General features: G+C 39.3%; 1 long non-coding RNA gene across 6 annotated transcripts in view; it reads left to right on the top strand.

Moving 5' to 3' along the window:
* Positions 1–27,847, top strand: part of LOC143657488 (uncharacterized) — a 129,005-nt gene that overhangs the window by 63,706 nt on the left and 37,452 nt on the right. Inside the window, exon 3 of one of the 6 annotated variants that reach the window (XR_013162870.1) lies at positions 25,920–26,076. The exons of the other annotated variants lie outside the window; for them this stretch is intronic. This is a non-coding gene — a long non-coding RNA (uncharacterized LOC143657488). The remainder of the gene's footprint in view (positions 1–25,919; positions 26,077–27,847) is intronic. 6 annotated transcript variants of the gene reach the window in all.

Here is a 27,847-nt window from a genome sequence, read left to right as displayed (position 1 = left end):
CTGAAGACAAAGGAAGTTACATAAGGAAATGCCCCAAATGCCATGGCCCCCACTCCTGCCAAATTATCTTCTCTTTCCTAACCCACAGCTATTGCCTGTTGGGGAGTTCCTTGCAATCAGTTGACTGAGGAAGAGAAAATGTAGATCTAATTTACAGAAGGTTCTGCAAGATATGTAGGTACCACCCTAAAGTGGATAGCTGTAGCACTACAGCCCCTTTCTGGGAGATCCCTAAAGGACAGTGGTGAGGGGAAATCCTCCCAGTGGGCAGAATTTTGAGCTGGGTACCTGGTTGTTCATTTTGCTTGGAAGGAGAAATGGCCAGAGGAACATTTGCATAATGATTCATGGGCTCTCACCAGTGAGTTGGCTGAGATGGTCAGGGACTTGGAAGGAATGTGATTAGAAAATGATTGAAAAAGAGGACTGGGGAAGAGGTATGTGGATAAGTCTTCTTGAGTGGGCAAAAAAAACATAAAGATATTTGTGTCCCATGTGAATGCTCACCAGAGAGTGACTTTTGCAGAAGAAGATTTTAATAATCAAGTGAATGAGATGAATCATTTTGTGGATACCAGTTAGCCTCTTTCCCCAGAAACTCCTGTTCAATGGGCTCATGAACAAAGTGATCATGGTGCTAGGAATGGAGGTTATGCATAGGCTCAGCAACATGGACATCTACTCACCAAGGCTGATCTAGTTACAGCCACTGATGAGTGCCCAGTGTGCCAGCAGCAGAGACTAACCCTCAGTCCCTGATATGACACCATTCTCTGAGGTGATCAGCCTGTTACCTGGTGGCAGGTTGACTGCAATGGACCTCTTCCATCAAGAAAGGGGCAGCATTTTTTTTAATTGGAATAGAAATATACTCTAAATATGGATTCGCCCTCCCTATAAAACTACCCATCTGACAGACTTACAGAATGCCTTATCCACTGTCATGGTATTGTTGCGCACAGTATTGCTTCCAATCAAGGAATACAATTCATGGTAAATGAAGTATATGAATGGGCACATGCTCATGGAATTCATTGGTCTTACCAGGTTCCCCATAATCGTGAAGCAGTTGGATTGATAGAATGGTGGAATGATCTTTCGAAAACTCAATTATGGCACCACCTAGGTGCCACTGGGACAGTGTTCTCCAGGAGGCTGTGTATGCTCTGAATCAGCATCCACTTTATGGTGCTGTTTCTCCTGTAGCCAGGATTCATGGGGAGTGACACCACTTACTATTACCCCTAGTTATCCACTAGGAAAAGTTTTGCCTCCTGTCCCTGCAACCTTAAGCTCCGCTTAGTTCCAAAACAAGGAGTGCTTCCACCAGGAGACACAGTACTGATTCCATTGAACTGGGAGTTAAGACTGTTGCCTGGCCATGTTGGGCCCCTTATGCCTCTGAATCAACAGGCCAAGAAGGGAATTACTTTGTACTGGCTGAGGTGATAAATCCTGACTATCAAAGAGAAATAGAGAAATACAGAATGGAGAAAAGAGGTTTGCCTGGAATACGGAAGATCCCCTAGAGTGTCTCTTAGTGCTACCATGCCCTATGATTAAAGTTAACAGAAAATTGCAACAATCTAGTTCAGGCAGGATTACCAGTGATTCAGAAACTTCAGGAATGAAGGTTTGGGTCACCCCACCAGGCAAAGAACCATGGCCAGATTAAGTGCTTGCTGAGAGTAAAGGAATCAGGGAATGGGTAGGTGAAGGAAAGTAGTTATAAATACCGTCTACATCCACATGACCAGTTACAGAAATGATGACTAATGGTTATGAATATTTCTTACTTTGTTATGAGTATGTTTGCATATATACATAAAGCAAACATCTTTGTTTTCTTTCCTATCTTATCCCCGTATCATATGATGTAAGTTGTGTTAGCTACATTTTATAACATTTAAGTTATAGTATATCAAGTTTAAGTGTGACTATTACCCAAGTACATGCACTCTTCTGTGGAGAGTTAGTGCATTTCCTGTTGTATTCAGGACAGTTGAGTATTGTTTGGCAAACATATGACTGTTATTGTTTTTATTTAGACATTAAGTATTGTTTGAGGAGAGGTATATGGCTGCCAAGTTGGCAAAGGTTGGACTGTGATGGTTAAGTTCGTGTGTCAACCTGGCCATGCTATGGTGTCCAATTGTTTGGTCAAGCAAGCACTGGACTGATTGCTACAATGAAGAGACTTTGTGGACTTAAACCATTTGTAAGCCGATGGTACCTATGGCCAATTACATCTACAGTCAACTGAGGGGATTTCCTTCAACAACGAAAGAAGTCTCATCCAATCAGTTCAAGACTTTAAAAGGAGAAATAATGATTTCAGCAGTTAAAGGGGAGAATTTCCATTTCTGCTTCAGCCAGTCAGCTTCTCCTGAGGAATTCATCATAAATCTTCATCTGAGTTCCCAGCTTGCAGCCTGCCCTATAGAATTTGCACTTGGCCATCCCCACAGTCATGTGAGCTACTTTCTAGAAAAAAATTTAATAACATTTATATAATATGTATATATTTTATATTTATATATACTGTATATTTTATTACATAAAAATGTAATGTCATTTTTGTTTCCCTAGAGAACCCTGACTAATATACAAGCCCTGGAATGTTGTGTTTTACCAAGACTGTATGTTGTGAGAATCAATTGCAAGCGGGCCAGATTTGGAGCTTGCTGCTTTGTATTTAAATATTTCTTCCTTTCCCAACATGGATGCAAGAATACTTGGGTTAGGCAAAATATGTGTTTGTCTCACCATTTAAAGATCTTTTTTTGTCATCAACAATAGCGGCAACAATAACAATAACATTGATCGATTACAGGGTAGCATTTTATAGTGTTCAAAGTGCTTATATATATTTTGCTACCTATTAATAAGTTAGGAATTAAAACTGTGACTTCTGACATTCTGATAGATTTCATTGCAGAATTAATGGCAATGTCGAAGAGTTTGCATGTCTGCTCATTTGTATTAACAAACTGAGCCCAGACATTAATTTCCATCTGTGTTATCCATTTCAGAACATTAAAAAAATTTTTTTCTTGAAAACGGAGATATAACTTTTGTCTTCAGAGTATGTTTATGTTGTAGATAGTATTTCATTCTGACAAATCAATAGCTAACTCTCAGGGGAAAGCATAAGTTGGTGATTAGAGTGCTTGACCTTTCTCAGAATTCCTTGGGGCATTGCATTTATTGTTCATGTTTTTGTGTGTCCGTGTATGTATTTGTCCCGATTACTGAGTTTGAGTTCTGTATTCAGGTGCATAAAGAGAGACAATAGGAATGTGTTAGGGAAGGGATTGAAAAATCTGGGTTCTAGGTTCCATTTTAGACACATTGTCTGAGACTCAGTTACCTTATCTGCCAATGGCAAGAATATATATGCCCCATTTAGGTAACGTTGCTTTTGTGAAGAATAGACTGGATGATGAAGGTGAAAGTGCTTCGAAAACCCAATCTGTAACACAAATAAATGGTATGTTGTATATATGCTGACAAATTATGGCCTACTTGTCAAATCTGGCCTGTCACTTTTTTGCAAATATGTTTTTTTTTTTTTTAACACAAGTACATCCATTAGTTTATGTGTTAGTTATGGCTGCTTCTACATTACAGCAGTAGAGTTGTGACATGACTGTTTGGCTTGCAAAATATAGCTTCAAACCAGCACACTTGGTATTTCCTATAATCTGGAAATTATGCTTAAGTCTTGATTAAATTCACTATATATATATATATTTTTTTTTCTTTGTATGCTCTATGGCTTGGGTCGCATTTCATTCTTTTTTCATGTGAATATCCCCTTATTGCAGCACCATTTGCTGAATTTTTGTTTTGTTAGTTTTTTGTTTGTTTGCTTGTTTTTTGGGGGGTAAGTGCATGAGCCAGGAATTGAACCTGGGTCTCTTGCATGGCACGCGAGAAAGTAGGTATTCTAAATACTTACTTTCTGGTTCTTTGTAGAACAACTTTGTTGACCCGTGTTGTAGACCTTAGACTAACTTGTTGGAATTCTCCTTAATGTGGAGAAGAAATATTCATCTAATATGATTTTTTAGGAAATTAGGGGTCATTTATCTGCAATTAATTAGGGAAAGCTCTCGTTCACAGAATGGCAGCTAATAAATAAAGAAATAATGATAGAATTAGAAAATCTCCATTTTTCAGCGTTCTGAAGTCACGAAGCTGGACAAGAACGGTCAATAGATATTGAAGCCTTTTCACAAAGTGTTGTTGGGTAAAAGGAGATTCATACTGTGCCAAAGCATCATATCATGGATTAATTGCTAATTATGAAAGGAGAAGCATACTTTTACAAGGGACAGTTCTCGTGACCAGTACCTTAACCACATAATCAAACTCATCATCATAAGAGATGGACAGATGGACATAATGTGCCTTTTAATATGAATCAAGGTTTTGAAAAACCATAATCTATGAAATATTCTTGTCAAAATATGTAAGGTACTTCAGTGGTAGAATTCTCTCCTGCCATGCAAGAGATCCAGGTTCAATTCCTGGCCCATGCACTTCCCCCCAAAAAAACAAGCAAACAAACAAAAAACTAACAAAACAAAAATTCAGCAAATGGTGCTGCAATAAGGGGATATTTACATGAAGAAAGAATGAAATGTGACCCAATCATAGAGCATACAAAGAAAAAAATATATATATATATCTATATGGTGAATTTAATCAAGATTTAAGCATAATTTCCAGATTATAGGAAATACCAGGTGTACTGGTTTGAAGCTATGTTTTAATCCTCATCCAATTTTATGGAGACAGCTGTTTCTTTTAATCCTGATTCAATACTGTAGGGTGGAAACTTTTGATTAGATTATCTCCATGAAATTGTGACATTCCTAATTATGGGTGTGACCTTTTAACTAGATGGAGATATGAACTCCAGCCATTCAAGGTGGGTATTGATTCGTTTACTGGAGTCCTTCAATAGGAGAAAACATTCTGAGGAAACCTCTGAGCAGATGCAGATGCTTGGAGAACAGTTGCTTCAGAGCTGACAGAGCCAACATGAGACCCAGACATTTGGAGTTGCAGTTCCCAGCAGTTGTTTGCCATGTGCCTTCCCATAAGATGCTAAGCAAGCAGGGACCCAGAGTTGTGTCCTGGAGAAGCTAAGTGAAGGCCCGCAGATGGCAAGTGAGGAACCCCCACAGGAAACAGAGGCTAGAAGCAACGGAGCCCAGGAGCAAGGGACCAGCAGACACCAACCACGTACCTTCCCAGATAATAGAGGTGTTCCGAATATCCGTCGTTCTTGAGTGAAGGTACCCTCTTGTTGGTACTTTAGTTTGGGTATTTTCTCAGCCTTAGAACTGTAAACTTGTAACTTATTAAATTCTATCTTTAAAAGCTGTTCCATTTCTGGTAAATTACATTCTGGCAGTTTAGCAAACTAATCCACAAAGAACACAGGAATCAGTTAAATAACAATGAAAGGAAACAATCAGACAGATACCAAACTAATAATATGGGTACTTCTTCTAAATTATTGAGGTATAACAACCAAATGTAATGTGGGAAACTTAATTGGATCCAGTTTGCAAAAAGGAAAGTTATAAAAGATATTATGTGCCATTTTGGGGAATTTGAATGTGGACTAGGTATTGGCCAGTTTTAGAGAATTATTGTTAGTCGATAATATCGTCTGGTTAATATGATAGTGATAGTGTGGTTGTGCAGTGCATTCTGAACTATTTTGAGGCATCTTCAACTTCATTTCTTAGATCTTGGAACACATACCCCCATAAGCATTTATAGCAGACTATTCAGAGTTGTTTAAAGCCAGAATAAATAGAATTCATTGTATTCTTTTAATTTTCCTGTGTTTTTAATATTTTCAAGGCAAAAACTTGAAGAACAAATCCAACAAGCAGTTATTGCTTGCTTACTTTAATGAAGTAAGAGCCCAGGAATCTGAGATCTAGTTGAAACAAGACATGGGCTTCTTCAACATTTGGCCAATAATCCTATACAGTGCTGTTATCTCTAGTGTTCCCTGTCCAGCCTCTCAGGAGAGAGAATTAGAAATGAAACATCCTCTCTTCATGATTTTTTCCTACTAATCTTCATTTCTGATGGTGCTTCATCTTCTAGCCAGGAAACCCATCCAGGCAATGTATTTCCCTTATAAAAATTTGATCTTAATAGTCATCACCCATCATTCCAGCCTGTCAAAATGTTCAGAATTTTGATTCTCTCATCCCAAATGCTAGTTACCATTCCAATCTTGTGACATATGAAGATTTGCTGAGCTCACTTTCTTCATCCCAATAGGTCATGTTGAATAGCTGCTGTCTCTTCCTCCCTCTCCAGCTCTCTCCATCTGAGGACAAAGCCCTGAAGTATTCTGGTAGCTGCTCTCTTCCAAGGCTGACAGAGACCTTTTTTTTTTTTTTAATACTTTTATTGACAAATCTCCACACACATACAGTCTGCACATGGTGTACAATCAGTGACTCATGATATCATCACACAGTTGTGTATTCATTGCCATGATCATTTTTTAGAACATTTGCATCACTCCAGCAAAAGAAATTTAAAAAAAAGAAAAAACTCATATATCCCATACTCCTTAGCCCTCCTCCTCATTGCCCGCTAGTATTTCCATCTACCCAATTTATTTTACCCCATGATCTTCCCTATTACTTATTTATTTTTTGTCCATATATATTTTTTTTACTCATCTGTCCATTCCTTGGATAAAAAGAGCACCAGACACAGGGTTTTCACAATCACACAGTCACATTGTAAAAGCTCTATCATTATACAATTGTCTTCAAGAATCAAAGCTATTGGTGCACAGCTCAGCTGTTTTAGGTACTTCCCTCCAGCCACTCCAATATACCATGAACTAAAAAGGGATATCTATATAATACATAAGAATAACTTCCAGGATAACCTCTCAACTCTGTTTGAAGCCTCTCAGCCACTGAAACTTTATTTTGACATCAACTTTTTAATCAGCCCTCTTCAGAGCCCATGATTTAACCAGCTATAAATCAACCTGCCAGCTCTGCATTAGAATCCCTTTGCACCAGCCACTTCAGATCCTCTCTGCTTCACCACTTCTTTGAGTTGCTGCCTCTGTGACCTGATCAGTGTGGGTTCTCATTGGCTTCATGCAGGTGCAGCCTGATGGTGCCTCCCTTCTTGTCCCCGAAGGGGCCTCTCACCTGTCCTGAGACATTTCTGTTAACACCAAGGTCTGAGAGGTCCTGAGGACCACACTCCTGCCCATGCATGTTCAACCTGGAAATGTGAGGCCTTTAATGTCCCCCTGGGAAAAATCAGAATAAAGGGTGTCTGGAGCCCGTAGATAAATGTGTTACCCTTTCTTCCCCTGGGCAGACTGAAGTGCATCAAATAAACAAGTGGTAGGTAGCATTTAGTGGCTACTGTATTGGCTCTGCCTTCCTTCCAACTGTACTATGTTTTGCTCACTCCTGTTTCACTTTGACCCAGACTCTGCTTTTTGAAAACTCAGGCAAAGTCAGGCTCCTTCTATCATGACTTTGCATGACTCCAGTGGGTTCTCAAGGATGCAGCAAAAGTCTGCCCAATGCCTTTTGCAAACCAGGACCCTTTTGGCAGCATTCCCTTGAGTTACCAATCCAGGAATCCTTCAGTACATCCTCATGAATATCAAGAATACATATTGGAGAATGAGATTCATTATTTGAAAATGTAAAGATTTATTATACGTAAGTTATACAGAGTCAAAATGTTTTTTAAACCAATTTGTTAGAGGTTTTAGCTTTCTTATTTAGAGAATAAGAGACATCAAAATCTTCATATTAGTGGCTATGACAAATCTATGAAAGTGCTATTTCAAATTTATTCTTCTTCCTGAGAGTGAAGGGTAGAAATATGCCCTCCTAATGGCTCATTGAGAAGCAGTGTGGGATGCTGGTTATAAGCACAGGTTTTAAAGTCAGATTCTTTGGGTTCACATCCTTCTCTCCCATGTACTAACTCACTCTGCCACTTTGGCAATGTGCTGTATTTAATTTCTCCTTGCCTCACTTTCCTCATCTGCATGATAACACCAGGTACCTATTTTGCTGGATTATTGTGAAAAATGAATGAGTTACAATATATAAAAGCAATGATAAAAGTATTTGGCAATTAGTAAGAGTTCTATAAATGTTAATGGATACTACTACTATTATTATTCATTTTTATTATTATTACTACAACTACCACCACCACTATGATGACTTCTCTAGAAATCATTTGCCTTTTAGCCATATGCTATACCTATAAATAAGATAAAAGCAAGCTGTATCTTGAGCAGCTAAAATAAGTATCATAAAATTCTCATGCTAAATAGAAGGTCCTTCTTTAGCTCTTTATTCAGATCGTATTTACTTTTATGCCACATTCAATACTAACACGATTTTGATCTATTTTTCTAGATCATAGTTAATTGGAACCATGTTATCAGAAAGATGGGGGAGCAGAGTTGTGGCTGTTAGGGTGAGAGAAAGCTTCAAGGTAATAGGTGATGATTAACCATTACATAGGAGATAGTATGTGAGAAAGTGACAAGAACTCTAAGGACCCTAAAGCCTGATCGCCTATGAATGTTAGCTTATTTAATAAATTAGCACATATTTATTGGACACTTACCTAGTTATGGACCAAGAGAATGCAAAGACAAATGGGACTGGTGGGGTCCTGATTCTCAGGAGATTATGCTCCAAGGTGGAGGATAGGGAATGGGGAGGGAAGAAAATATGTAAATAAAATTGACCTCCATCACACAGTTTCAGAATGTGGTAAAGTAAGCTGTACATAAAATGCAGAGTCCTGTGACTGATGTGGGAGAAGAGTAATTAGGAAAAGACTGGGCTGAGACCTGACCAATATGAAATGTATCATAATGTCAACAGCCAGTGCACGAGTATGACATGCAGAGAAAGAGCAAGTGTGAAGGCCATGAGGTATGAAAGAGCTTCTTGGATTCAAGCTGTAGAAACAAGGCCAGAGAAGGTAGAATGTGGCTAGCGTAGGGCAGCAGTGGAGGGGAGTGGCCAGGTATGATCTGAGCTGAGGTTGGAGAGTTAGGAAGGGAAAAGTTCACACAGGGCCTTCAAGACAGTGGTAAGGATGTGAAATTTTATTATAAGAGCAGTAGAATCCATTGAGTGATTATAAGAAGGAGAGTGGTATGATCTCAGGTATATGTAATATATGTATACACATACACATAATACATAGATAATGTATATATTGTATATATGGAAATTGTTACTGCTAAATACAGAATGGATTGGAAGGGGGCAAGATTGAAAATAGGGAGGCCAATAGGAGACTATAATAGTTTAGTTGAGAGACGTTGGTGATTTGAATTAAGATATTGGTAGTAGAGAGAGAAAGAGAGATTTTGGAGTTTGACTTGACAAGATTTCTGAAGAATTGAGAGGGTATGAGATGGGGATAAGCCAAAGGAAAGAATCTGAACTGATTGCTGTTCCTTGATTTGAATACCTGGGAGGATAGTGGGACCATTTCCTGAAGTGGGGAATTCTAAGTAAAGAATGGCATCAAGAGTGCCCTCTGACCTTGCTTGGTTTGGGAGGTTTTAGACTCCCAAGTAGAGGTACCAGGCAAGATCATGGACAAAGAATGAAGGATGTATGTCTTGTGTATCTCAAGAGCCCCTGAGAGCATCACTACTATATGGCTGAACACAGGAATTTATTCAGGCTGTACACTTTTTGAGGCAAATATAGGTGTGTAAATTTCAAAAAACATCAACTACCTAATAAAGCAAAGGTTTATTTTAAGAGTTATAAAGGTCTATTACAGGTTTCCCTAAGTAAGATAGGCTTCTTTTATTAAGAAGAACAGTGGAAAACACTATTTTACTTCAGATGAACATTCCAGTTCACTCTAGGATATCTCATATTTACTAAAATTGTCTTTTAAAACTTTCCAGGAGCCTGTAGGCATGTCCTTTCCCATATGTGCTTCCCCATCCCCTATCTGCAGAATAGAGGCACATGAACTCAGTGATCTCTTAAGGTAAACCTGGTGCCAACCTTCTTCTCGAAAGCTGGGCCCCATTTACTTAAAGCATCCACTCTTAAGAGGGACGACGAAATGGCCAAAGTTGAGCAATTAAGGAATGGCAAGGCTCTGAGTTTTATGATGTACATGTATTATGGAGGGTCAGGCTTGGTATGCCAAGGTTGTGTGGCCCTGGCCCAGAGGGTTGACTTCCCTTTTGGTGTAGGGAGTATTGACATGAATCCCTCATCGTCACAGTCAAAGCTGTGGCCACAGATGCCACTCAGTCAGTTCATTAACAGTGCTGCTCCAGAACCTTCTCTCAATCTTTGATGCCTTTGATCTTGAAGGGGGCTTTGTCCTGTTTTTTTTTTTTCCTTTCTTTTAAAAATTTAAATGTTACATGATATTACCTTCGTAACAAGCAAACTGTGCTTTCCTCCCTCCACAGCCACCCTTGTAGGACTGCCTGCTGATTTATTTTGCTGGCGAGAGCAGTGATTTTATTTCCTTTCACTATGTGTAGGATGGCTTCATGGCAGTATATGTTCAAGTCCCTTGGTGGGAGAGCCTGCTGAATTTGTAAAGGTGTCATTATTTACTCTTTTAATATTCTCAGACAGTGGCAGTTAATGTTGCTTGCTTGAAAGAAAGGCATCAGATTCAAGACCAATAGAGCTTTCTGCAGGATATCTGCAGCAGGCAGTATTTTCTGTTTTCAGCCTCAGCTTCTTGACCACCGGAGTCACTTGTTAACCTTTAGCCAAATATTGACTGTTGCCATCAGATCGGGCACATTGCCTTTTGTACTGATCATTGAAAACTCCTTGAACTGGTCAGCAGTGAAGGGAGGAATGGAGTTTGCATGATTAAAGCAAACGGAAAAATCTTGGTTCAAGTCCCTGAAGGTGGGAATGGGGAGATTAGACAAAATCCTTCATTTTGGTCAGGGTATGACAAAGATCTCTCTGCAGCTAGTCTATTATGTTGGGTGTTTGTAGTCCTGTTTTAAAAAAAAAGCAAAAAGCAAAGTGTGAGTGCAAACTTGATTTGGGGAAACTCATAGACTGATATTTCCCTGGAGACTGCTTCTGGGAAGATCAAGGTGGCAGACCTATTGCAGGTTTCCTTTCCTGCATTTTCTGAAGCCTTTTCTTTTCTGCTTATCTTGTTATTTGTACAACCCCTAACCCCCAGGCTGTCTCAGATTCTTATTTGTATAAAATAAATGTTTTATTTTCTGATTGTCGTCTCTGCACCTCACATGCATGTTTAAATAGATGGAGACTGTGTGTCTGTAGTTTTATACTGTCTCTACCACTATAAGTGCAGACCTCTCTAAGTTTCAGTTTCTTCACTTGCAAAACAGATGACAATTTCTACCTCAGTCAGTATGAGAACTAAATAAAAATAGGAGGTATCACACACTGGAAAGTGAATGGGCTTTTTAAATAAGACATTGCTTGCATCCTAGTTTTGCCTCTTCTGGGCCTCAGTTTCCCCATATGTCTAATTGAGGTCATGCCTATGTTGTAGGGTGCTTGTAAATGATATAGGGAGAGAACACTCAGCACATTGGCTAGCCCTTAAACCTGCTCAATAAACAGTAGATTCTATCATTACAGTCTTTTATATACATACCCTGGAGCCTGAGTCAAAAATAGCTTAAGATATTTCAAAATTCAATATAGATTGGGTCAGCCTTGAGCTTGTCTAGGCAAGGGTATGTGGTCAGTGCCTAAATATATCCTGGTGTTACAGTGAAGCTTTGACCCCCCCCCAAAGGCAGCATTACAGCATGTCCAAGAACCTGAAGCCATGATGCTTGTCTCTCTTGCAGACCTCTACTGCTGGGGTGTCTTGCTAGAGTTTGGTATTCTGGGTTGCCAGTTTGCAGGGAAAAATCTTGATTCAATGCAGTGCCGATGTCAGGTCCTCCAAGTCCAAAGTCAATGGAACACCACCTTTCATACATGAGGAGGTAGTTACAGATAGTTCTCAGTGTGGGCTTTGAGGTCCTTGAGTTGTCACATCACGGAGACCAGGGACATGAATGCACCAGCTGACTCTGGGATTGTGCTTGATTTTCAAATAGGGTAGCATTTATCCAAGTGGGCTCTGAGAGAAGGATGGTGATTGGTGTTACATAAGGAAGGGTTCAGTTGAAAAAGGAATTTGAGAAATGAGGGAATGTATCCTGGAGTGCAGAGATGATCGTGAGTATTAGTTCCAGGTGACCTATCTATGGCCATTTCTAGTGTGATACTGTTAGAACATTTTATCAAACTCTTACCTGATACCCAGTGCTTTATACATATTACCTCTAATCCTCTCCCAAAGCCTCTAGGGTCCTTAGCCATACCGTAGGCCTTCAAATGAAAAATATCTGAAGCTCAGAAAGACTGTATCATGGTTGCAAAGCTAGGTAAAGAACTGGACGTCAAACCTGATCATTCTGATGCCCAAGTTCAGGCTTCCTGCAATCTTGGAATGCTGTGTGTTATAAAAGTTAAAAAAATAAATAAATAAAAGACACTGGCTAGAGTGATACTTTGAAATTCATTCCTCCAGTGGATTCATCTGGGGAATAATGTACTAGAGATCCACCTGGAGAGGAAGTAACTCTCTATATCATCCACTTAATTGTGAATCACAAGGCAAGGATGGAGGACAGACATGATATTTAATATTCAGTAAAAAGAAAGGCATGGATGCTAATCAGTCAGGAGATCCTGGACTTAAATGTGAAGCAGGGTCCTAGAAGCCAGTTGAAGTGGCTGTTGGTTAAATTTTAGTTGCTGAATCACGAGATGGTCCAGAGAGTTCCAAGGGAGAGACAGGGACAGCCAGGGTGGGGGACACCTGGACGGCTTCAGGACTACAAGGTAGCTCAGAAGTTTTTTGTTTGTTTGTTTATTTTTAAGTATTTTGATGTCTGCTATCCCGGTACAGTTGACTACCAGCTAACATCAGCCTTGGCAGAGGGGATAAAGCTGGTTTGAGGTACTGTGACATTTCCTAACCTGCTAGGTGATGAGTTGCACACCTGCCCCGATGACTGTAAAGCCTTGTTTGTTTTTTAACGGAAGAGGCAGAAAGACAAGTGGCTCTGCAGGGAGACTCTTTTGTCTGCCTCAGCTGTTTTCTTGTTTTAAAGCCAGTATCAGTAGGAGTCGTCCTTTGTTTTTTCAGCATTGTTTACTTTCCAATATTTATATGGAGGTATCTATCATACTCTACCCTGGAGCAGTACTTTACAAAGGATAAGCAACTTTAGCTCCTTCAGCCTCTCCTAAATTTTAAACATGAAAAGAATTGCGTGTGTGCTTTTTTCTTTCAGTAGTTGGAGCCAAAACCGAAAAGCTTCTCGATTCCTCTAATTGTCTCCCCCATAAGTCATCTTCCAGATTCTTAATTTTATGGCAAATGTTTGGTGAAACATTTTGATTCTTATTTAAGTTCAACGATGCCCCCAGTGTCCTGGTGTGCTTTGTTGATATTAACTTAAAGTGCTTGATGAATTTAAATGCAGGTGGTGCTGGACCTATTAGATTTGGTTCCCAGATCCTGCTTGGACCCAAATTCCTTGACTAAGTGTAAAGAAAGACTTGAGGAATCCAGTGCTTCTTTGTGCTGCTTTCCCTCTTCCATGTTTTTGGGTGTGCTCTGGTATGAGGTATTTTACTGGAGGTTTGGGGACTTTGCTGGATGTCTGATGGGGAGTGTATGTGAGTGACAGTGCTGGGTGTATGAGAGTATGCTAGAGACACAGTGTTTTCTGTTAATTTGCATTATTAAGTTCAGTAGCATTTAGAAAAAGAATGATAAAAATGCTTATTCTTTAGGCATCTGTGCCATTCTCTTTTGGCAAAAGATATACTTTATGGCTGCCTTACCCAAACTTTTGGATTAATTGGTGGCCAAACCAGGACTTGGTCACTAATATCAAAGATGAGGACACAGATGTAAGTTTAGTTTATTATAATAACTTTCTCACTGAAGCCAGGAAGCTGGCCCCTTCTACCTGCAAACATCTGGATTTTGTGACTTCTCATTCCTTCTTCCAATCCAGTGTTTCCCCAGTAACTATGGTGACCTGGGTCACTGATCTTGTCAGTAGGGACCCTGAGACCAGCCTGTCTCCAATTGGAATCCATCCTTTGACAGAACCAAAGTCTTTGAGAAAACCAAACTGGGGTAGCTAGGTCACCCAATGAACATATAGAATGATATCAAGTAGGAAGACATCTGGGGTTCCTTTCAGTTTCTATATCAGTAGATGCTTGGATTTTCTATACTTATCAAAGCCAGAAGCAATTAGACCAGATGTGTGTCTAACCACTTGGTGACTTTATTTTCAAAACTGATCTGGAGGGCAGTGCAGTGGTGGCTCAGTGGCAGAGTTCTCACCTGCCATGCCAGAGACCTGGGTTTGATTCCTGAAGCCTGCCTATGCAAAAAAAAAAAAAAATCGAAACTGGAGAAGTAGTACTCCATTTTGCCTGGGCCCGAAAGTCATGGCTATCTGCAATCTTTATATGATAATGATTTCATGACATGAATGTATGAGTACAGACTGCTATCTCCAAACCAGATAAAGCTATTTCCTAGTTAAAAAAATACATTAACATGAATCAGGAAATGAGTATGTTTGCCATCACCCTTCTCTAAAGGAGGAAAATTAACTTGATATAGAGGGTGATGGGGTAGGACCCAAGAAACTTGGGCATTTGCAGTACTTAGTAAGAACTGGGTAAGTCATTAGATTTCCTTTTGCCAGACCTTCCTGGTAAATGTGATGGGGCTCATTGTTGAGCTAACAGGATAATAAGAGGATTTGAGTAAAAGTTGAGATATCTGTTGCCTTTATGGGAAACATGGCCAGGTTAAGATGGTGACTTGACCAATCTGGAGGAACAAATAATGCTGAAGAGTAATGCAGGAAAGTGTTCGTGGGAAGATAAATGCCAGTGGAGTATCAGGAACCAACAGTCCCTATAAGCGGTTTTGCAGGATTTGGTGATTGATCCCCATTCAGATGCATTTCAGGAGCAGGGCAGGAAGAGAAGGAGATAATATTAAAAAAAAATCTAGGAGTAGTGAGCATTCAAGAAAGAAGACAAATGAACTCATAATGCCAAGTTGAGAAAAAGAAGATGGTAAAAGTGCTTCTAATAGAATATAGCTCCATTCTTTGTGCGGAAGTATAAGGAAGAGAAAGTATAGGTCAGAGGGTGATGGCTACCTAAGCAGAGTCTCTGTGGGAAAGAAAAGAGTTCACAGAGTATCTCAGATGGCTATTTAGGGCAAGGTTCAAAGAGCCATTCAGAAGTGGGTTGCAAAGAAGTTGAGTGCTGCCCATGAGAAGGCTCGTATTAGGGAAACCTTGGATATAGTGCCTGGACCTGTTTTGCAATGACTTAGGTGCCTGAAGTGATGACATGCTTGGGATGGAAACAACCATGGACTTATTTTGAAAGAAGATATTTAAAGGAAAGCATGGTAACTGCTGCTAATGTTTATGGAAATGTTGTTAAATAAATGAAGTTACTGGCTGTTTTCTCCCTCAGACATACCATACACGGGTTTCCAGGAAGCAGTCATCTTCTATTTAGCATTCTTTCTTACCAGCCAGTGTGAGGAGCTTTTTTTTCTCATTCCTCGGCTGTGGATTCCTAGACCCCAGAATTCCCACCAGTTGCCTTCTCTTGGTGTGGCTACTATTCTCTTATAGATGACACCCCAAACTCTTGATCATTCTGAATATCCACTTGACCCATTCCTGCATAAATCACATCTCTTTGTAATAATATATGAGAAGTTCTTTGATAATTTTATGAAGTACTATTTAGATATAAAATCTGATAGAGAATTATTATTATCTAATCATAATTATAACTGGTCAAAGGCACACATTTCTTCTTACTTCCATGATTCTTGCCTGTTTCCAGTTTCTTCACCACCATGCATCGGACCAGCTTTAACCTCTGAGATTTCAAGTTGCAAACCGTAGAGCCATTTTTTGATTCATTATTTGTTATATGTAACTGTCTGTAACCCCAGCTCTTGTGCCCCAGCTGCCAGTGGTGAGGCAGTCCTAAAGCACAAGGACACTGGAGTCAGGTGGCTGGGTTTAAATTCTGGCTCTGAGCAAGACAAGTTCTGTGACTTTGGGCAACTTTCTTCTTTCTACATGTCTCTTTTGTTCCTCTGTAAAATGAGGATAATAATAGTACCTACCTCACAGGGGTGTTGGAAAAATTTAAGAGGTAGAAAATTTCTGGTTCATAATCAATATTTGATATGTGCTAGTTATTGTTATCATTATCAGAATTCCAGAGTTCCTTTAGGACTAGCTTTTTGTGATGTAATGGAAGCATGACTGACTTAGACAGATCTGGGGTTGAATACTGATTTTTCCATGGGCAAGTCAGTCGACTTTTCTGAGCCTCACCTGAAAAGTTTTACTCACCTGAAAAGTGGTGTCCATACTTGCATGTAGCACTGTTGAGGATATTAAATGAGATGATATATTTAAAACACACAGCATAGCTAGCTGCTATTATTATTGTTGTTTTACTTTTTTACTTTTATACTCAAACATAAGCTAAAGATTACACTGAATAAGAAATATAATGAAGACTCAAGAGACCACATTTCCTGTCCCACAATTAGTCTTACTTTGAGTTTCTACTCATTGGCACTGTGAACTTAAACTTCTTGTCATTGTTTGGATTATGGCCTGGTGCCTCCTCTGATTTTTTAATCTTGATCTTTCTAGACTGATCTAAATAATGGCCATGGCCCTGCCAGTTGATCCTTGATGTGAATAATTTATCACCTACCTGGGTTAAATTCCTAGCTCCAGCACTTACCTTGAGCATGTGACTCCTTCCAAGCCTTTCAATCATCTATCAAATGGTTATTATAATAATGATCTCATTGGATTGTTGGGAGGATTGTAAATGAGATGAATTATAAAAGAGCACCTAACTGTGCCCAGCATTTAGATGTTACTGTCTTAAATTGGTTTCTCCGGAATCAGACTTGGAGGCAGCGATATGCTTGGAGGAGATTTAGGGAGGAGTGGTCTCTGGCACAACATCTGTAAGGAAATAGGTGGCAAGATTGGGCAGAGGGATAAGTTGAACTGTGGTGTAATTACAACTGAAGCTTCAGCCAAACTCGAGGGGAGGCTCAGGCCTGGACAATCCTTCAGAGTTATCTCAAATGAAGACAAAAGGGCTGAGCCATTGTTCCTGCATCTCGCAAGTCATTGGATGGGGGCAACCCTGGGAAAGGGGTACAATTTTGCATGTGTAGCTCCCTTGACCAAGGGAAGTTCCTAGAAGGGGATGTAGCACCGAGCTCTCAGCTGGCAGAACTTCTGACAGCTTGAGGAATGAGTGCCTCAGTCCGGAAAGGCCTCTGGGCACACACTACAACATTCACTGTGTGTTCAGTAATTTTAAATGCTGTGCACTATTCTTTGGCATCCATTTCCTTTATCCCCTTACAGTGCCAGGTTTTACTCTGACCAGTTCTTGCTTTTTCTCTAAAGACCTTTAACTACAGATGATACAAAAAAACACCACATATATGATCATTTTTCAGTTTTTTTATTTTTTTGGGGGGAGGGAGGAAAGATGGGGGCAACCAGTTATTCACTTCCCATTATCCAAAGACTAAAGACCTAAAGTCAAGTTGGTAGCTTTCCTTTTTTAAAGTTTTAGGGCCACTTCTGATGGTTTATCAATATTGAGTCTACTCAGTGTGCAGTGATGAAAAGAGTTGTAAGGCTGTGTCTGTGCTTCATAGGAAACAATGCTGTGATGAATGGAGGATGCCTACTGTAGGAGTGGGTTGGAAACGGGGTACTCATGCTTCACATTTGCCGTCTCAAAGTTAAAGCCTTGCCCACCATTGCAATATTGGATGTTACAATGCTTTTGATTTTTACTGGTCTTCCTGGGTATATTAGTGTATAACCACTTATATCTAATTAGCCCCTTTAAGTCTCATTAAGCCATATGCCTGCAGTTGCTTCTCAGGTCATTTTAATCACTTCCATCCACAACTTCATCTCCAGGAAACCTTCCATTAAATAATTAAAAGAGTTTGTTAGAAGAGGTGGGCTACTTCTATGAATCCTTCCTGATTTGTCTTCCCATTAAATGTAGACTCACCTTTTGTGAACACATTACATTGATGCTTATTTGTTTGTTTTATGGATTTGCTTAGTGTATCCCCTAATGGGCATTCTTTCTCTGCCCTCCTTGCCTGTCTCAGATTGTATAAGCTCCCAGAAGGCAAATACTATGTCTTTTTAAATTGCATTGTACAGTGCTATGCACAAACGAGCAATTAATTCTCAAAACACTGACAGTGGAAGAAGGCACAAAAGAACTTGATGATATCTTAAATGATTTAAATGATGTCTTTAAAGTATTGGTTATTCTCAGGTTTTTTTCCTAATACAAACTGTCAGAGAAAATGAGATAATGTTCAAAGTATATTGAGTTTCTCTGAACTAAAACACTGGTTAAATTAAAATTATTATTAAAAGATCAGTCTTAGGTGTTTCTGTCTACATCCCAGAAGCTGTTATTGTTAGCTGCCTCTATCAAGCTTTTTGCATTGTCCTCACAGGCTGAAGAATAATGAAGAATAATAAAGGTGATGGACCCATATATGATCTGGGTCAGAGGCTGGCGAACTTTTTCTGTAAGGGGCCAGATAGTTAATATTTTCAGCTCTGGGGGCCATATGGTTTCTGTCACAGCTACTGAACACTGACGTTGTAATGTGGAAGCAGCAAGAAAATACATAAAGAAATGATTGTGTCAATGTCCCAATAAAACTTTATTTACAAAAACAGGGATAGGCCAAATTTGCTAACCCTTAATCTAGGTTATAAGACTAAATTTCACTCACTACTCATGAATTGATTCAGAAACACATCACTAAATTGAACCAATGGTAAGAGACACAGTTTCAAATTTGAGAATGTGAAAATGATTTTAATGACTTATGTTCACCTTTTTTGACTTATGTTCACCTCCATTTTTTAAGATCCTAGCCACCAAGTGGTCTCATTCTGGACTCTTTTACTTATTGACTGTCAGATTTGGGGAATCCACTGAATCTCTCTGCACTTAACCTAATATTTTTCCTGTATGAAGTAGATTATGATATCTTTCCTACTGACTTAATAGGGTTTTGTAGTGGCCAAGTAAAATACTGCTTGGCAACACACTCTGTTGTACTTTCCTATTAAAAATTAAGGAATTTTAAATTTTCCTGACCAATCTTTCTCTCAAGCTCAGCATGGTACTTGGTTGATTGTTTTTTTTGTGGGGGGGAAGATTTTTTTGGGGGGTTTTTGTGTTATTGAATATTCAGATACTGCTTTTAAAATAATGCATCTACCTTTTCTGTATATATATTTCACAATAAAAAATGCTTTAAAAAGAAAATTAATGCATATACCCATAGTTGAATGATTCTCAAAGTTTTGCTTCACATTTAACTTACCTAAAGCATTTTTAGAAAATTCTAATGCTTTGGCAATATTCATGGTTAACCAAATCTGAATCCCCTACTTTTAAACTTCTGTGTCGTTTTACTTTTCTATTGCTGCTGTAGCAAACAAACATAAATTTAGTCACTTAGAACAAAGCAAATATATTACCTTACAGCGTTGTGGTCTAAACACCGGTCTCACTGGGCTAAAACTCAAGGTGTCAGCAGATTTGTGTTCCTTTTTGGGAGGCTTTTAGAGGAGATTCTGTTCCCTTGGTTTTTCCCAGGAATAGAGATCACTCTTGTTCCTTGATTCTTGTCTCCCCCCCCCACCCCGCCCCAACCCCCTTCCTTCATCTTTAAAGCCAGAAACAGCAGGTCAAAATCTTATATTATTCCATTACAATCTTCTTCCTTATTCATGTCTCCCTCTGACCTCCTCTTCTGCCTCCCTCTTTCATTTTTAAGGACCTTTGTGATTACATTAAGCCCTCTTGGTTAATCCAGCATGATCGGCCTATATTAAGGCAGATTAATTCTATCTGCAACCTTAATCCCCCTTGCCGTGTAACCTGACACAGTCACAGGTTCCAGGGATTTGAATATAGACATTTTTGTAGGGGCCATTATGTTGTCTAACACACCAGGTAATTCCAATTCAGAAAGGGGCCACTAGGGCATGAACCACAGGCAGATTGAAGCAAATCCATTCCTGCACGTGTTCTATTGATGGATAGTGCATAAGCATTCATTCCTTCATGGACTCACTAATTCATGATTTTCTATGTATTGAGTTCCTGTTGTGTTCTAAGTGTTGATACTTGGAGAATGGTATTGTTCTAGTTTGCTAGCTGCCGGAATGCAACACACCAGAGACAGATTGGCTTTTAATAAGAGGGGATTTATTTTGTTAGTTCTTCAGAGGAAAGGCAGCTAACTTTCAACTGAGGTTCTTTCTTACGTGAGAAGGTACGGGGTAATCTCTGCTGGCGTTTTCTCCAGGCCTCTGGGTTCCAACAACTTTCCCTGGGATGATTCCTTTCTGCATCTCCAAAGGCCTGGGCTGAGCTGCGAGTGCTGAGATGAGGTATGCTGAGCTGCTTGGGCTGTGCTACGTTGAGCTCTCTCATTTAAGCACCAGTCAATTAAGTCAAACATCATTCATTGCAGCAGGCACGCCTCCTAGCCCACTGCAGATGTAATTAACAGCAGATGAGGTTCACATACCATTGGCTCATGCCTGTAGCAACAAAACAAGGTGCCTTCACCTGGCCAAGTTGACAACTGACTCGAACTACCACAGTTACACTGACAAACAAGATAGCTAAGGTCTAGTGAAGGGAAAATGGTATTTAGTCAGAGAAAACCTAGGTACTTTGATCCTTATAGGGAGAGTCCTTTCCTAGATTTTGAGACCTGATGAAGACTCCTTGAGGAAATGATGTAGAAATTATGTAGGTTACTTCCAGATACCTAATAGGTTATTATCAACCCTCAACACAATCCTGCATAGTGGATACTATTACTGCAATTTTGTCAATTTGGAAACTGAGTCTCAAAAATGATTAAGTAATAACAATAACCCTTTGTGAAATAATAGGCATGGTGCCATACTAATACATTGGAATGGCCATCCTTTTAAACTCCAGGCTAATTTATTATTGTTTTCCAAGTCCAGTTTTCTTGCTGGAGAAAAAAAAAAAGATCAGAAGCTTTGTGATTTGTTTCCTGCCTGAACCAGGAGAGTACCATGTTTTCCATGAAAGGGCAGTCAGGATTAGTTTTCTTGGGCATAACAGGAGTCTCAGCATGCAGTCACTATGTTGACATTGGCAACACTGTAGTTCATTCAGGTAGAAAGTAGAATGGATGTAAGGGTCTGTTGTCTTCTAGATGTAAGCAGTCCAGGATCATTGCCATCATTTGCTGGAGATTTCAGGGCATGCTTCCCTTCTGAAGGACTAGGAATAGAACCCAGAACACTGCTCTAAGACTCACTTGGTTCCTTCTTTTCCTTGTACCTGGCACAGGTATTTGTGGGGCTTTTCCACCATGAATCTATGCCAGCCTAATCATTTGACTCTCACTTCCAAGTAACCAGATACAGTTTCCCTTTGTGACATGCTTCCTAAACTAGTCATTTTCCATCCGTCATATGGAAACATGTCCCCAAACACTGATAGTGCAACATATGATGCATAGAACATCGGGATGCACTGGAACCTGTTATAAGGGCTCTTCAGGAGTTTTTTTGGTTGCTGTGCTCTAGGTATTGATGCTTATGATAGAAAGGTAAATAGAAGGGCCAAGGTCTAGTGAGAGGATACAGACAATTGAATAGAGGAGATGTAGGTGTCTTAGGACATATTAGGAAGGGGCTTGAGCCCAAATTTCAAGACCAGATAAGGATTCCTGGAGGCAGTAATGCCCAAAGCTGATGTAGGAATTGGTAGGCAGAGAATGTTGAATAATAATACCCTGAGTACCTACCCAGGCACTTTATACATTGTGTTGGTTTGCTAAATGCCGGAATGCAATGTGCCAGAATGGAACAGCATTTAAAAGGGGAATTTATTAAGTTATAAGTTATAGTTCTAAGGCTATAAAAATGTCCTAACTAAGGTATCCAGGAAAAGATACTTTGGCTCAAGAAAGGCTAATGGGTCTGGAACACCTTTCTCCGCTGGGAAGGCACGTGACTGGCATCTGCTGGGCTTTTTGGCTTCTCGTATCAAACAGCTACCTCAGAGACATTTCCTTTCTTCATTTCCAAATACCTCTGCCTGTGTCAGCTCTGAAGCTTTTTCCAAAATGGTTCCCTCTAAAAGGACTCCAGTAGGCAGATTAAGACTCACCTTGAATGAGTAGAGACACATCTTCATGGAGACCACCTAATCAAAAGATACCACCCACAGCTGGGTGGGTCATATCTACATGGAAACAATCAGAAAGATCCCACCCACCAATATTGAATTAGGATTAAAGAACATGGCCTTTCTTGGGTACATAACAGTTTCAAACCAGTGCCTATATTATCTTTAATTCTCACTATGACAGATGAAGAAATTGAGGCTCATAAAAATTCAATAACTTTTAAGGTCCCATAAAGAGATTGGCAAAACTGGAACTGGGTTGAGAACAGGTTCAGTGACCATTAGCCACATGCAGCTATTGAAATTTAAATGAACTAAGTCAAAAATTATTAATCCCATTTACTTTCATACGAGCTATACTTCCAATGCTCACCATCCATCCATATGTGGCCAGTGGCTACTGTATTGGGTACTGCAGGTGACCAAATCTTTTCTTCATCATAGAAACACCCATTGGTCAGTGCTGCTGTAAGGCATCTAGAAAATACTTAGTACAGTTCTAAAAGATCTTGTCAGGTGTGACAGGAGCAGTCCCAGTAAGCATATAGAATATCAGAATCAGAAGTAGACTTTGATTTGTGACTCAGTTTCTATGCCAGTAGCTCTGCTCTACGCTTACTGAACACAGTACAGGAGTCAGAGAAAGGCTTTCCCCAGCCTGACCTGCAGCTGGTATGTGGAGGGTGGGAGTAGAATCCCAGGGATTGTGCAGTTCGTATTTGCCAGGGACCATATGTCGCTCTGTATGGGATCTAACTACAGGAGAATACAGGCAGTGGCCTCGGCATAGGGGACACATCTTGGGCTATTTTAGCGAATACTTCATTTCCACATCTAGCGATTAGTATTTTAATTATTTAGAGAGTGCATAATAAATCAATCAAATGTATCAAATTAGAAATGATGACTCTGCTTTAAGATAATTTTCAAGTGATTTCTAAGTATCCATTTGTAGATAAACTAGTAACAAGCTAATAAGGAGTCATTCTTTATCTGTTCGTTAATACAGGTCCTCAAAGGAGTCTGATTTTATTTCTCTTGTCTGAATTAGTGGAGGTTTACCTTCATGCAGTTGTTTTCAACTTTGCAAAGCAATTTTATATCCTACTGTCTTCAAGATCATCCCATAAGAAAGGATGACAAGTATCATGATCTGCAATGAGCAGATGAAGTAAATAGGTGCCCAAGGCCTCACCTTACTGTCCAAAGTATGTGAGTTGGGTTTGTTTCCACATCTATGGAACCATAGTCTTCAGATTTTTCTGACAGACTGTAAGAGGAATGCAGCTCCATTTACTTAATATATAATTACTCGTTTTTCCTCATTGTTCAGAGGACTTACCCTCCAAACAGTTCATATTAATGAGGCTTTACTGCTTTCTAAAAGAAATTGATTCATGAAGGATTCAGCAACTCCAGGGGACAATTTGTGAACTCATTCAGTACATACACTTCCATTTTGTCTCAGTATTGAAGTAATAGGAGACAATGAACAATTGCTGTCTAATCAACTAATGGCGACTAAGTGGTAACCGCGTGTGGGCATCTAAAAATGGATCTTAGTTTGCTTATTGCTGGTAGACAGCCTTAGTTTCTATCACTGTTTCAGGCTGTTAGAGTAAAATGGTTTTCTTATTGATGGTCTCCTTAGCAATTCCAGTGTGGTAGATGCTAACAAACATACATAGCCTAAACGGTCCTGAGCCCTATTCTTCAAATAGAGATCAATGACTATTTTATTTGTTCAACCCTGCCTCCGATCCATGGCTGTGGCCTCCATCATGAGGTAGCTGAATGATTAATGATCTACTGGAGGGATTAATACCCTGTTTTTTGGTTCTCTAATTATAGAAGCAGATTGGAGCCAAGCTTTAAGAGTGGGTTTGAGATTGAAAGATATTTAAAAAGCAGGTGATTGGTCCAACACTTCCACTTCTCTCAATTTAACCATAAATCAATTGTGAATGATTTTTCCACTGTAATTTTTCATAGGTTTTGAACCTGGGTAATGAGCATCCCTGTCCCAGAGTGAAACTGTGGCTTTCCTAGATCTTGTTGGAAAGAAGATGAAGATTTATGAAGGGGCTTGGAGGAAAATGTATTGCCTTTCTTCTTATTCTCGGCTTATTTTTTTTTTCCTTTTTTGTACTTCCATCCTGATAGGTCTCAAATTTCATGTATGGCTTATAGTATTTGGGAAATGGGAATGCTCCAGTGTGTTATGACCTATTTTCTAGTGACTATACAATTGCAAACAAGAAGTTGACACTATATAAAATAGTACTACATTCCATACTGAGCAGAACATATGGAGAAGCAACGAGCACATTTGCTTGAGTTACACCAGGTCTTTTACTTTTTTGATGAATATATTGACTTTAAATTTTAAAAAAATACTGGGAAGCTCAAGGTGTTGGTATCACCAAAAATGCTGCCATGAAGACAGTGAGAAATTCTCTGAGATGCCCTCAGTGAAGTGAGAGGCTTAATTGTAATCATTTGACAAATTTTCTTTCCCTAACGTGGACTGCAGCTTACCCCACTGTGGATTCTGATGTGTCTGTGTCTGTTGAAAACATGGCTTTCAAGTTGTGGTAAAACACAGGTTTAAAAATGTTTATTATGGAATTCTTATTTGTTGTTTAGCAGTTTATTTATCTGGGAAATAATGTTGGTGGCAAAGGACTTGTTAAAAATAGGTTTATTTACAGAAACTCAAATGCAACAAATGCTCATGTTTACCTTTACATCATAGCATAGGAAATACCTTTCAAGGTCTTTAATTTGTGGGTAGCTGCAGGGTTGTTTGAAGCCCTATGTGTTAGACCAGTATGTTATGTTTATACTCTTATAAAAATGAGGATCACATATAAAGAGGGGAAAGATTAATTTCCTTCCATCCTTCCCTCCCTCCCTTTCTCCATTCTTCCTTTCTTCTTTTCCTTAAAAAAAAAAATCTATTGAGCCATTATTGTGTTCTAAACACCAGAATTTTTCCTTAAAAAAATCTGTTGAGTTATTATTATATATTAAGTAGCTGGATGGTGGGAGGGAAAGGTGATATTTGGATATAGATAACATTCAGTTCTTGCCCTCAGTGATTTTACTCTCTAGTGGTGGTGGGGAGGACAGTGGCAGGATAAATTTTGCTTGTTGTTGTTGTTGCAGACAACAGAATCCACTCTCACAAGGTAGAGCAAAAATATTTATTCTAGGGCACCAGGTAGCTAATAAAGCCTTTGGAAGGGCCAGGGACTCAGTTTGGATGCCTGTACAAGAGCCAAATTCAAGAGCAGGCAGGAGGAATGCACAACCACAGTCTCGTTCTTGGGAAACCCCACGCTGGTGCTTTCCAGACCTCCTGCAGAAGAATAAATCTCTGACACCATGCTTGCAAGAAGAGTCCATTTTCCCAAGTGTATCTGTTTGGGACCTCATGTCGCCTTCTTTTTCATTGCAAACTTCTTACAGATACATCTGCTAGGCTACAAAAGCTTCCTAACCACAAAGAAGTCTGAGAAGCATAACTTTGCAGCTTTTTCAAGTCTCTTCCAGTGTAGAAAGTTACACAAGAAGGGGTGCAATGGGGACTGTGGATGATGGAATGAATACATAGTATGCATCACAGGTCAGAATATAATTGTAATAAATTGTATAATAACTCTGCCAGAGTGGGTAATATATGCTCTGGGGATACCTGTCCCAAAGAGGAGAAGGGGTGTTCAGGGAAACATCTTGTAGTATGGTTACAGTTGTTGAGTCTTGAATGGCTTCGTGGTTGTGTTAGTAAGGATAGATTAGGTATATAGTACTAAAACAGTCTCAAAATCTTATGGCTTCACACACACACACATACACACACATACACACAGAGAATCACACACACTTAAGCCTGCACATCTGCTCAGCGGGCAGGAGTTGGTACATAAGTCATGGGGCCTGGTGTAAAATGACAGTGTGGGTTCCCTTGTTCAAAAATTATTAAGAATTTCAAGATGGTGACAAGAGAGCATTGAGCCAAGCCCGGGGCCCTTCTAAGTGCAGCGTCTTAAGGATTGCATACTTTGCACGTCTGTTAAGTTGGCCCTGTGTGTAGGTTCAAGAAGGCACTCCAGAAGTCCTGGCTTCTATCTTGTAATTCAGTGATTCAAGCTGCCATCTTAACACAGTCTCTTCCACTTTTGCCAAAATGGGACAAGAGAGAGACTGGAGAGCTACACAGGGGCATTTCATGACCTCAGCCCAGAAGTCACCCAGGTTAAATTTGCTCACATTTCTTTGGCTAGAAGTGAGCTTAATTTAACTACAAGAGGGCTGGGAAATATGGCCAAGGAGGGGAAGAAAGAGATCATGGTAAGCCAGCAATATCTACTCCCAGGGACTCAAAGAGAGTGATGAAAATGATAATTTTGCTTTTTGAAAACCATCAGTATTTGGGTGGGCCACGGTGACTCAGCAGGTAGAATTCTCACCTTCCGTACTGGAGACCCAGCTTCAATTCCCCATGCCTGCCCATGCGGGGAAAAAAAAAGCTACCTGTATTTGAATATCAGTAAATTAAGGGCATCTTAAAAACTCAGGTGTTATGTTTGCTCATTGTCAGTCTATACATTTGGAAAAGAATAATCCCCAAATAAAAATAGTTTGCTAAGTCCAAGGGTTTCTAAAATAATTAGCAATATCAAATTAATAACTCTGAGGAAATTTGAGTCAAATGTTTTGGAACAATGAAAGATGTTTTTGCTTTAGTACACGTCTTAAGATACAAATTATATTTTTTTACATGAAATAGTTATATGAATGCTGATTGGATAAGAATACTATCTTGAATTTTTTTTCATCCTTTTATTAATGAATAATCTCAAAAATATTTGCTTAGGCAACAAAAAGAAATCACTGAAATGATTCTAAAGCCTTTTTTTGGTAAATAAAGGTTTTTTCTCCTTTATTGTTAATTCTTGCTTATTTGGGGGGAGTGGTTCTGATTTTTTTTTGTTAGGAACATTTTTGAAGAGAACCTGTAGTTTTACGGAAATATCATGCACAAAATATATAAAATACAGAATTTCTACACACCACCCTGTTATTAAGACTTTGCATTAATGAGGTACATTTGTATTAATTCATGAAAGAACAACGTTAATAATTATTCTATTAACTATAATCCATCATTTACAATAGGGTTTATTGTGTTGTACAGTCCATTGTGTTTTCTTTTAATTTTTATTCAAGTAACATATATATGACCTAAAATGTCTCCTTTTAACCACATTCACCTATATAATTCACTGCTGTTACATTCACAGTGATGTACTACCATCACCATCATCTATTACCAAAACTTTATGATCAATCCAGATAGAAATTCTGTACAATTTAAGCATTAACTCCTCATTCCT

This window comes from Tamandua tetradactyla, chromosome 15, assembly GCF_023851605.1.
Source record: "Tamandua tetradactyla isolate mTamTet1 chromosome 15, mTamTet1.pri, whole genome shotgun sequence".
Classification (NCBI taxonomy): Eukaryota; Metazoa; Chordata; class Mammalia; order Pilosa; family Myrmecophagidae; genus Tamandua; species Tamandua tetradactyla.
The sequence above is the reverse complement of the archived record's forward strand: the minus strand, read 5'-3'. Positions and strand labels throughout refer to the sequence as shown.